Source organism: Halichoeres trimaculatus, unplaced genomic scaffold (assembly GCF_033239565.1).
Source record: "Halichoeres trimaculatus isolate MK-OKI-2021-1 unplaced genomic scaffold, fHalTri1.1 fHalTri1_scaffold_22, whole genome shotgun sequence".
Classification (NCBI taxonomy): Eukaryota; Metazoa; Chordata; class Actinopteri; order Labriformes; family Labridae; genus Halichoeres; species Halichoeres trimaculatus.
In genome coordinates, this window is record NW_027437200.1 from 14,320,570 (window position 1) to 14,333,051 (window position 12,482).

Below are 12,482 nucleotides of genomic sequence, written 5' to 3' on the forward strand. Positions count from 1 at the left end.
TAATCACTTAATACTGTGATGAATATCTTATTCTGGGTAACAGTGAGGACACGCGGCAGTATGTGACTAACACTGGGGCTGTACATCACTATGAATCATTACAGTTCATTTCTTCTCTCTTTTTTTTAAATCAAATGTCATCAACTGCCTCCTTCAAAGAGCTAATGCATTCAAAGAGCAATTGAAGGTTCCTTCTTTTAACCCTTCCTGAACAGACAGACATGTAAATTGCATTTGTACAACATTATTCTCTAATGTAATCCACAGTTAGTGCACAAATAGTGCTGTATGTGAGTGCTGTTCTTAGCTTCAAATCTATTCCCTTACATCTTAAACACAAAGTCTTTCACTACAGCAAGTATGCATTGAACTCTGCTTCCAAAATGCAAATAATAAGCAAAACAAAAGCATGCTTAGAGATATTTTTTCAAGATACTGACCAACGCTCGGGCTAAATTGTGGCTAACGCGCTACATTCATCATCATTTGCTCTTGTGATAAGAAATAAGAAACAGGAAAATAAAGCTGTTAGAGAATATAATCAAGCTTGTGCTTGGAATAAAACACCATGTCTGATTCAATATGAGCTGATTAAACAGTCATAAAGCACTTTGAGACATTTAGTTATTCCCCAGGCAGTCTTACTTAAAAGCAGTACTTGAGGAGAAATACAAGTGTGTTACCATACAACTTCTTAGGTAAAAGTTAAAGTCACTTTTTAGAATATTACTTGAGCAAAAGTCTTGAAGTACCTGATTTTTATACTTAAGAATCAAAAGTACTTTCATGATATAAAATCTTCTTAAGTATTAAAAGTATCTTTTGAAAAGTAATCAGTTAGAATTTTGATTTTGAAATTTATTGTGGCTTTCTTACAGTGAAAAGACAATATCCAGGCACAGGAGAAAGAGGCTTTAACTTCTTCAACGAAAACTTGCACCCTGCTGTTTCAGTCACTCTTGGCATTTCATCTGGTAGGAAGAATCTTTCACTCCAACGTAAGAGACCATTTCATGCAAACACAGCCACGGTTGTGCAATGCTTTCTGCAGCAGCACCACAGAGTTCACAGAGTTTGCCGCTGTGGTCGACATTCTCAACAGATGCTACCAAAGAATCGTTAGCATCAGTGCTTGCCGCAGGTGCTTCCATGATGGCATCGATAATGTGACATGCCCAGACAAGCTGAATTTCTTCTTCCCACTTGGCAGTTGGGTTGACCAAAAGGCATTACGTCACTATCTCAAATTTCTTCTAATTTTAGGAAGTGGGGTACATAAAAGACTATGTTGCAGTTTGTATATCGCTATTTCATGTAATGGAATGACCTGTTAGAGTGCCCAGAGAGCGCTCATTTTACTTACTTATACATCAATACACGGCCTTACACTCTCCCACCCTCAGTCACTCATTCACACACATACATTGGCCTCTTGACTTAGCTTTAACATTGTATTAATTTACTCAACCGCCCACTCAAATGCACGACCGGCCACTTCATGCACTCTGCTAATGTGCTAATCTCCCTGATTTCATTCAGTGGTTTGATGACGACGATACAGTGATTTGATTGGTTTGAGGCCAAAGACGGGGTCGCTTCCCTTGACACAGTCTTGGCCAATCACAGGTGAGCAGTGTCATGACTGCAGCCTCATCTGATTGGTTAATCATTCTTGTTTTTTTTCACCAAGAGACGCCAACTCGGCTTGGCCTCCTTGCAGGCAAAAATGTGCAATATCGTATTTTCACCACTCATTCACAACAGAACATTTATGTGGGCGCTTTTTTACACATCGTAAAATGCTCAATAAGTAGAGGAAAGAATTAAGGAAGAGATGACAGTGACGAAACACAGAATTATCAAAACTGTTAAAAAGGAGTATTTTCATTAATTCACAGCTACAGTCAGAAAAAAGAGAGGAAGCATGGCTTCCCTTGGCCTCCGGGAGAAAACGCCAATGCAAAGTTAAGTACAGATGTGTAAAAAATGTTACTTTAGTACAGTAACAAAGTATTTGTACTTTGTTACATTACAACACTGTCCCCAGGTTATTGAAAAAATGGTTCATTTAAGTTCAAAGTCTGTCACATTTGGTTCTCACTAAGAAGCCAACTTCTATTCAGTTTAATTTGTGTAAAGAAAAATAAAATTAGGTTTAATTTAATCAAATGGCCACACACCTTTCTCTCAGGACATTTTGGCTGGTGTAACACAGCTGGCTTCTTTTCAGGTGTGTAGGGATACAATGCACCTGCCATGTCCTGTTTGCTGTATGCCTGCACCTGATAAGAGCTTGGAATTGACAGAGTGTATACAAAATGGACTTAGGGCTCTAAGAGGGTGGTGAAGTTCACTGGGCCAAACATTCAACTTTTCCCTCCAGCTCACTAATAGATTAATCCTTCCATGATCACGAGCCTTTGCTTGCTTTCGAAATGATTTCAGGACATTGTGATTTCAGGAGGGGAATCCTGCTTCTCAACAGAACAAGGTTTGACTTGTATTTTCTGAAAGCGTGTAGGCATATGTCTTTCCTTTAAATACCTCAACAAACCTTGACAACTCACAAAGAACAAATTAATCACGGTTACTTTGCAACTGTCAAAACATTGTTAATCAAGCTGGTGACAACGACATAATCTTTCTGAGGGCGATGCTCTGATGAACACGACACAGCCTGTCTCCTCTCAAACACCCACGAAGTATGCCACTCGATTACTAACATCCACCCTCTACTGTATGTAGCTGGCGCCAGACTGGCAGATGGGTTGGCCACCCAGCAACCTCTGACATTCAACCTTTAGAGAAGCAAGGCCATGGATTCTGTCCAGTGGTCTTCATCATTCTAAAATGTTCTGCCAGTTTGGATGCAGGAGGTTTGAGTCAACTTAGGCCAGATGCTGTCTCAGGGGAGACTGCTTGACTTCAGCTGAGGCCCCGTCAGATTTATCAGCAGCACAAACAATCTGAGGCTTGATGCAAACAGCAGCACATTCAAATGATCTTATATAAAGATGAAAGAAATGGTGTGTTTTTGCATGCTTAATGGAAAAATACTGTCAAAACAGAACACATTACTGCACTTTAAAAAACGTGCTGGACTTTTTCTTATTATTAACAGGATGATACAAAATAAAGTGAATTTCCTTGATTGTTTCTCAACCAAGCATCATTTCTGCAGCACCCTTAATCAGCTAAGCCCATTGTGTCTCTTTTTGACTGCCTTTGTTGCATTTAATGACCAAACCCTGATACACAATAAAAAATCATATTTTTGAAGAGCAGGCTAATTGCTGGCGCTTATTAGAGAGACGTCAAAACAGGAACAACAAAAGGAAAAAAAAGGAAAAGCTCGAGGGGGTTTGTGGGATGCATGCTGTGACATATCAGAGAATTCATTCTTGAGTTGAAGCCTAGCACAAAGGAGATGTCAAAACTGAGGAAAAGAAAGAAACAGTAGATGAAAAATGCTGGAAGTAATTTTATAACTGTATTAACTTCTTGGTTTATAAAACATTGGCTCGAGAAAGAAAAGGAAAGCAGTTTGTGTTGTTGCAGACGGCTACTCACCAGTGAGTACAGGTCTGCTCAGTTTTTTACCATTAAAAACAGGGTTTACCTGTCATTTTTTAACAAGTACTCCTCTTTGTATTGGTTCTTCATTTTTTTTCTATCATTTGGTATTATGTTGCTCAGTGCTTCTTTTGTGACTTTGCGTAAAAAAATAAGATTTGATTGGTTTGTTTATTGATTGGTTGGTGTGATCGTTGGTTAACTTTTGGACTTGTAATAGTTGTACCTGTGACATTTTCACTCCTGTTAATGCTGAAACCCTCTGTCGTCTTTATTGCACTTTATTTTGTCTTGTATAACTGTAATTCTGTAAATTCCCCATTGTTGAACAACTAAAGGCTATATTTTATATGGTTAGTTGATTGATCTGTCTTTTTGTATGCATGGCTGTGGTGAGCAGTTGGTTGGTTGGTTGGTGGGTTGGTTGGGTGATAAATTGGGTGATTTTTTTTTTTGCAGGTGTTTTTTTTGTTTGTTTGTTTCTTTCTTTCTTCTTCTTCTTCTTCTTCTTCTTCTTCTTTGTCTGTGTTAGCCATTTTAATTATCACCTGGCTGGTTAGGTGGTTGGCTAGAAGGTTGATTAGTCAGTTGGGTTAGTTTTGTTTTGTTGTTTAATTCATCAACTTGCTGTTTGGTTGTTTGACTGACTAGTTCTTTAAAAAGGAAAAAAAAAAAATCTGTTTGTTGTTTTACCACTAGGTTGGTTGGTTGACTGTCTCACTATTTTTTTTAATTTTATTTTATGTTATCATTTTAATTATTTTATATTTTGTATAATTCTATATATTCATTTGTACAATTTTATTAAATTATCAATAAAATTATAATATTTAATTAATTTTTATATGAATGTATATATTCTTTGTATTATAATTTTATTTTTGTATATTATTTCATTTTTTTTCATACTTTGTTGCAATGACATATAAAGTTCTATTCTATTGTATTATTCTATTCTGTTTTATCATTAGTTTTCCACAAATTGGCTGGTTATTTGGTGAGTTTACTAGTTTATTAATGGATTGGTTGGTATAGAGGTCGATTGAATGGTTAGTTTAGGTTTTTTGTTGGATATTTCTTTAAGTAGCTTGTTATTTGGTTGATTTATCAGTTGGTTTGGTTGTCTGGTTTGTTAAACGGCCCCTGTTTGTTATCAATTAATTAGTTAGTTGATTTGCCTGTTTCGGTGATTAGTTTTCTAGTTTTTTTTTTCTTTCTTTTTTTTTTGTTGTTATTTTTGAATTGGTTGCCTGCTTGATTGATTGATTTTGCTTCATACATGTTTCACCAATTAATTTAAGTGGCATTTACCTTTATGTAAAGATATATCCAATAAGGAATTAGATTCTTAAGTGAATCGATGTTTTAATTAATCATCCCTCTGTTGTCGAAACAAACATATTCACAGACAGAGTTTGTGTCTAAGCAGGCAAGCTTTCCAGTACCTCCACATCTACATCTACTGTGCACTTCCTTAACCACACAAGCAGAATGTAATTTCTCGAGTGCGTCTGATTCGTGTCCAACACCATGCTGTCGTGTTGGTGCATGGAAGACTGAGCCCAAACAGGGCTTTGATTGACACTCAGCTTAATGTAGGAATGCAACACATGGAGGATCTGGTAAACACGCTTTCCTTCCAATGTTGGAATTGAGTGCCTTACTGGGGCGTTTAGGTTGGGATGGCAGTAGAGGCTGATATTAGTGGGAGAGAGAGGGAAAACAACACCTCCTTGACACAGCTGATTTTGCTTCGCAATTTCTCTCCAAAATGGAGAAACATTATTTCACCATGCCCAGTAGAAGTAATGTTTAACTGTTAAACATTTCTTTATAAGCACAAGAACAAGTATATGCAAATAGAACATGCAGATGGGTGGATGAATAAGGAGCTGAAGAGCTTTAAAAACACATAAAACTGATCCAACAGGAACCACAAGATCTTAAATTAAGTGCCCACTTTCCCACCACACACTCCAAAACACACACACACACAAGTACATATTTTGTCCTGTGAAGTGAGCATCTGACGCTTGGTTGCGCAACCGCACAACCAACAGGAAGGCAGGGGAAGAGAGAAAGGACACCTTAATGTGCCTCCACCATATGCTTTTAGCTTCTGACGGATGCCGCTCTCCCCAGGCACTGGAGAAACTTCCCGCGTTTGCGTGTGACACCTCTGCCACTGATAAAGTTAAAGATAAGCCATCTGTTCGAAACAGCAGCCCAGGAAAAAGGGGGCATCCAAGTGTGCATGAATCTGTTTGGTGTGTTCCCAAATTGTGTTGCACACTATCATGTATCAGCGTCTGCATGTGTGTAGCATGTGAGATCATCTGCTATAATGAGTGACTGTTATGTAAATACCAGAAATTGCTTATCGAGAGTAAAAGAGGGGGACTGACAGGCTCAGCTAATGTAATCCAAAGTTGGCAGATTTCTCTGGGGTGGCTGTAAAAGTGAACATCGGTGAATCTGTCACTCTTGTCTAATTACAGTAGGACTTATGCGAAGTCACTCTAACAAGCTATCAGTCATATTTCTTGTTAACAATTTACCCAGCGGTAGTTGTGTTTAAAAAAAGAGCAGGAAACGATCACTTTAAGCCCCCTCAAGAGCTTTTCATATGCCAGGAGGCTTTTGACACATGCTCGAGAAACTCACCATTAGCGAAATGGCCCGTTACCCAGAGGGCACAGCTAAAAGACACGAAAGCGCTAATATTAAGACCCTCTGCAGGAACAGGCTATGGTTGCTCTCTAACGGCTTGGGGTAATGACTCCTCGCTTGTTCTCCATATAAGCACCCCTATGAGGGCTGTGAACTCCAGATCATTGCTACAAAACATATTCTGTTACCTTAGCTGTGTACACAGAGAACACCATCCATAATGTACACAGTCATCAGAAAATGCTCCGTAATTAGGCATTTATTCTTGATATTCTAAACCCTGTTAAAGATCACTTTTTCCAGGGCATGAGAAGCCCAGATGGAGACTTGAAAGCAGTGTATCATCCATGAATAGCATTGTTCTTGTTCTCTGAGGGAAGAATAAACCAAAAAAACCATTTCACAAGAATCCACTCCTGAGGATTACAAAGCTGCCAGTGCTTTGGATACTGTCCGGGCTGGTCTTTTATCATTCCCACCAAGCGCAGATCTACTTTTAGACTTCAACAGCATAATGGTATTTGCTTAACTAAGCAGCCAGCAATCACTCTCCTCTCTGCCAGTGTCATATCGCTGATCAAGTGTGGCTCAGTTCCTGTCTGAGAGGAGTGCTGCCAGACATAATGCAATAATAACTGGTGCACAGCTTGTCGAAGAGAACCAAGGTCCTCTCTCGCTGCTGACGGTACCGGGGTGAACTCTTTGTGCTCTTTTCTCTCTCGTTCTCCCTCTGCTTGTGTCTCTGGAGCCCTTGAGCTTCCAAGAGTATAATGAGCCAATTGTAATTCCTCGCCTATAGCTTTGTATTGAAGAGTGTGTGGAAAAAAGAAAAGGAATGCTGGACGTTTCTACTGTAAGTCAAAAGATGGGGCTTCAAGGTCTATCTAAGAAAAGACTAAAGAAGTCTGTGCCAATTTCCAGGAGGGGATAGCATTATCTTTTTGGCCTATTTGGCAAATTTGACACAAGTATTGAACATAAACCCATGGCGCGTTTACACGACGCCAAAAAAAAGTCAAACCCGATAACATTTTGTTGTGTTTAGGCCTTGCATTTAGATGAGACCGCGTTGCGTTTTGTCTGAAAACGGAACTTTTGAAAACGCTCTCCAGAGTGGAGAGTTTTCAAAACGCTCCTCCATCCATCCTGGTATAAACACAGAGCAGAGCGTTTCAGGGTGAAATGCTGACGTCACCGCATGTGCACTCGCAGTTTCAGGTGAAGGTTGCGCGCGCAGCCACAACTTCCAGTTAAGCCATTACAGTCCAGATGGTGGCGGTAATGTGCCTCAAGGTTGGATTGCCAACCGTCTCACACAATAAAACGGCAGAAAAAGAAAGAACAACCACAACAATGATGGCGATTTCCAAATAGCATATATACAAATATATATCCACATCGCCAACTACTGGTCTGGCATGGCCACTACATCGTTGTGACTTGTCCTCTTGGAGTCGTATGCGGATCGTTTTCTTGCTGTCCTCATGTAAACGCGGGTGGCTTTTGGAAACACAAAGGAAGAATCTTTGTGGGAGTCTTTGTGTAAACGTGGCCTCAGATGTCTGTAGTCTTTGTTGCCTCAGCACGACAGAGCATCTGGAAAAATATGTAACTTTTAAATGAATAAGCTGCTGAACACCCAGAAACAGCAATTAAACTAAGTCAAAGTGAAAGGCTATTCAGCGTGTCTGTACTGGCCACTGCAAACATATGATAAGTGTCTTTAAAGCTTCCATTATGTAGACATTATTGAAAGCTCTAACAGGTGGGTTTAATGTAATGTGAGTCGTTGACCTTGAAAGAAGGTAAATGCATCAACTAGATATGATGTGTTAAAAATCTAACAGCTTTTAGTCTCGACAAAGAGCACTCCTCTTATCCGACATGGTGGACGTGAACCTGCACTGCTCCCCCACAGATGCCTGGTGTGATGTTTGACAGATTTCTCCCTCTCCAGCTAGGCTCCACAGTAAATGTCCATCTGGCAGCTTCCCATGGGTACTTATTATTCTCAGCTAGCCAGGGGTTTTCTCTTTCCGAGCAGTCAGCCCAGCCAGCGCCTGCCTCAAACAGTCGAGAGCCGGACCAGAACTGCTTGCAGATGCTCCGCCGGGTAGCCAAACTGTGCGAGTGTAGTGGCACGGCGCTGGGTTTTCAATTACACAATGAGGTGGCCGCCTCCCAAAACTGTCTGAGTATGAAAGTCAAGTGCATCAGGAACAACTTTGTGTCTGAGAGAAAAATCGCCAGCCAGGAAAGAGTAACACGAAGGTATGCCAGCTCCCTAATTTGTCCAATACACTCCACTTTGGAGATGAGATGATTGATTTTCCCCATAAGAACAGATGCTTGGAGCCATGGGCAGCTTTGAAAGGTCCTGCTGTCCAGGTCTGAGGCCCTGCTATGGTGGATTCAATCATGCAGTTGACCTCTATCACACCCCTGCAGCCTGCTGAGCTTCTCTCGACAACAGCCTGACAAAACGTAGGATGCTACACTCATCTTGCCATTCAACAGCTTGGGTCGTTTTCACACTGGGTTCGTCTGCTTTGACCAGAGTTCAGTCGTTCCCTGTATCACTGGGCCTGCTGGTCTGCTGTCAGCCATTGTTACAGCTAATATAAAATCTGTTGTTTTCTCATGTGTTGGTTTGGAACAAGCGACTGTGAACCACAGTTGCCAGGGGAAGAGTTCTGCATCATGTTTACATGTGCAGATGAACTGAATGGTACTGATCCCACAGAAACATGTACAAAATCCAGATTCAAATGATGAAATCTTTGTCGAACTAATTTAACTCTGATTTTCTTTGTCTTACAAAATAAGTTACATAAAGTAACACGCTCATATGAATTACATGCGGCTACAGTAGTTTACTGAAAAATTATCTCAGACCAGAACAATAAGCTAATTTATTAGGGCAATGATAATGTGGTTAATTATGAACCAGGTTTAAAAAAAAAAAAAAAAAAAAAAAAAAAAACACCCTTGTTTTTAGGGTTGAGAGGGTTGGCATACTGGAAGATATATCTTATAGTATATGTTTTGTCAAGTTTTTTTTTCATTTAGTTCAACTACTTATGCCATAAGCTGTAAAAAAAAAAAAAACAAACAAAAAAAAAAAAACATTGGACGACACACCAGCTCCACTAAAGTGAAGCCAAGATATAAGTTCAATTTGTATTCGCTAAGTGATGCTCAAACTAGGAAAACACTCAGGCAGCACAGACCTCTGCCAAGCATATTGTGATTTTCACACAACACTTTAGTCCTACTTTAATGTTATACTCTCTTTCAGCAGACTGTCTGCTACAATTAGGTGTTAGTTGCAGGTTTGTACAATAATTTGAAAATGATGATGACCCAGTACATATTTCATATTCCTGATCTTAGTATCCACAATATTGCTAGGATCTGGATCGTACTTTTACATCTGTCAGAAATTATGGTGACCTTGTCTTGTATTGTTTTGCAAAGCAATCTGGCCATTTATGGTGGAGTTATATAAATATATTATGAAAATGGCCCTATCTCACAATGATGAAGAATCCTTTAAAAAATTCCTGGATCCAGATGGTGATCCAGATCACCTCCAAAATTTAATCACTTCTTCTTTATCTCATTTTGAACATTTCCTGAAAATTTCATGAAGATCCGTTCATTACTTTTTGAATTATGTTGTTCGCAGACAGACAAACCAAAAACATAACCTGCTTGGCGGAGGTAATAAGATCTGATTGACCCCTATGCTGAGAAACACAACTGCTAGAGTGTTCCTTAGTTAATTAGCACAGCAGAAAAATGAGTTTTAATGAGCAGTCACACTAAAGCTTCTGAACTTTCTGTAGTATCAGCACAAAATCTGCTCTTGCTTGGACTGTGATGACCCGTTTCAGCGTGTGTTGCTTTGGTTATCTTTGGCGTCAATTGCACGGCTCCACTTGTCAGGATTACTGAGGACTATACCACATATGGAGCATATATGCAGGATTGCAAAAAAATGCAATTCCTCAAGTGTCCACATTTTTTGAGATCCATAACACCCCAAAAAACAGAGACTTGGAAATAACTTCTTTATATGTAGTGATTTATTGGTGTCACTTTTTGTATGTTAAAAAGGGAGGAGTGTCATCTATAGTGATTTTCATTTATTGCTACAGCCAGGCATTGCTTTTTTGCTGGTCTCACGTGTTCGAGTTACTGAAAACTTTTTGTGATTTTTATGGCCAAACCTACAATTTAGAGCTGTCATGTTGCTTGCTGCCAGACTGCATTTCCAGACTTTACTTACAATGTTGAGCAGGCACTTGGAGCATGTACGCAGAGACACTCTGAGAAGGATTTGTTACTCCATGCCTACAGGTGAAGCTGCTACTGCAGGTGGGTGAGGAATAAATAAGCGACAGACAGACTGGAGAAGTGTGTTGATGCCTTTTACACAACAGCGCAGAGTAAGAGCCACTTCATATGCCACTTTGGTCCATCGTAAAATAAGTGTAGAGAAAGATTAAAGGGAGCTGGGAGCTGTCTGTGCTTAAGTTATGCCCTGCAAACAGAGCATGTGAGGCTGTGTCACCATATGGGCACATTTCACCGGGGCTTTATGTTGACAGGTGGAGAAGGGAACAGCAAAGGGTGCACAGCTTCCCATATAAGAAATGTCCACACATTCACCACAGTGAGGAAACAGACACCATCCGTGCTGTGCTTGTTTAAGTCAACACTGCCGGCATGTTCTTTGAACAATCTGGGCCATTTGATTCTCATTTGAATAAAACTAAAATTGAAGGCATAGAGCACACAAGCCGCTTGCCAGAAGAGAATAAAAAAAAAATCGACCACTGTGCATTCTCATGCGCACATCTGGGAGAGTGGGTTGGGTAAGGATTGCAGAGCCTTACTGAGAAAACAGCAGCATCTTATTGCTCCCATCCAACTCTCCTCCATGTTTCTGCATTCACATCACTCCTGAGGACACATGACAACTCAAACACTCCTCTACTCCTGAGAACAACGCTGTAAAAAGAAATGAAATGAGTCTTACCTAGTGTGGAATAGTTGGTCACATCTGTAAGTGGGCCATTGGGGAGAAGAAAGAGAAGGGGGGGAAGAGAAAGAGAGAAAAGAAATGTCAGCAAATTACAATGTACAGCAAGTTAAACTTCGATGCAGGCTGTCAAAAGCACCCCTGAAAAATGACGGTTGCTCCAGCATTGCGCAGGCTTGTGGTTAAGAATAGTCCCTGTCAAGGGGGGAGCATCATTTATTAATCGAGGGACATGAAACATCTGAGATAGTTTCCCCTGAGAGTCCCAAGTTTGCACAAGTTGCATTAATATTTGTCAGCGTTTTAAGATTTCCAGGGGGGAGGTGGTGAGAACATAAGCAGAAACCTTATCTATGAACCCTTTTTTTCTGCAAACGTAACCACAGAATAAAAAACATGTGCTCACACAAACGCACACTAAGGTGCAACCATCTCTCCATAAGTCTCTGAGGTAATTTAGTCGCCCTCAGATATCTCTCACCCAACCGTTGCTACATTTCCCAAAGCTTGTTAGTTTGACAGCCAACAACCAAGGTTCCAGTGGCGTTATATAAGTCAGTCCCGCACCACTCTCAGAGACCCCAGGGCTGCCCAGACACAAACAATGAACTTTATAGTGAGGAAAAAAAAGCAACATTTAGCGACCTTCTCAGTATGTCACAGCTTCTCTGACATTTTGCAAGAAATGTACAGAAATGAGTAATACAAGACCTCTTCTCTACTTCCTCTGTTGAGAAATACATACTTCTGTTACAGCACCACTTTCCTCTTCAAATTAAACTACTCCCTCTACAAATGCACTCCTCTAAAAAACAGTTTTGCTTTCTTGTAAATGTGCAATAAAACAAAGAAATGCAGTGAGCTGACAATAAGCCGGTGGATTGTTTGGGAAATACTAAACTCAGGGCTAATGCTCTGTGGTCATTGCTTACAGTGCAGTCTGGTTGTGTTGCTAAGCAGAATTTCCCGTAATATGATTTATCGCTGATGATGTCTAACCCCCCCTGCATTCATTTACATTTTGGTGTGCATGCAACAATTCCCAAAGGGATCAACGATGGAGGAATGCGATTACAGTATCTGTTTTGCACGTGAGAACAAATCTATTTTCAGAGAGGGAGGAGGGGGGAAGACTAGGGGTTCAATCTCTGGGACGCTCATTACCATTCAGGCTGACACACACTCACACTTG

The 12,482-nt window shown here is 40.2% G+C and overlaps 1 protein-coding gene across 24 annotated transcripts in view; it reads right to left on the reverse strand.

Moving 5' to 3' along the window:
- The window catches only part of LOC141784311 (receptor-type tyrosine-protein phosphatase delta), a 471,971-nt gene that overhangs the window by 318,260 nt on the left and 141,229 nt on the right, over positions 1 to 12,482 (reverse strand). For all 24 annotated transcript variants that reach the window (XM_074662121.1, XM_074662118.1, XM_074662109.1 and 21 more), the window contains exon 4: positions 11,288 to 11,311. The gene's annotated coding sequence lies outside the window, so the exon portion shown is untranslated. The remainder of the gene's footprint in view (positions 1 to 11,287; positions 11,312 to 12,482) is intronic.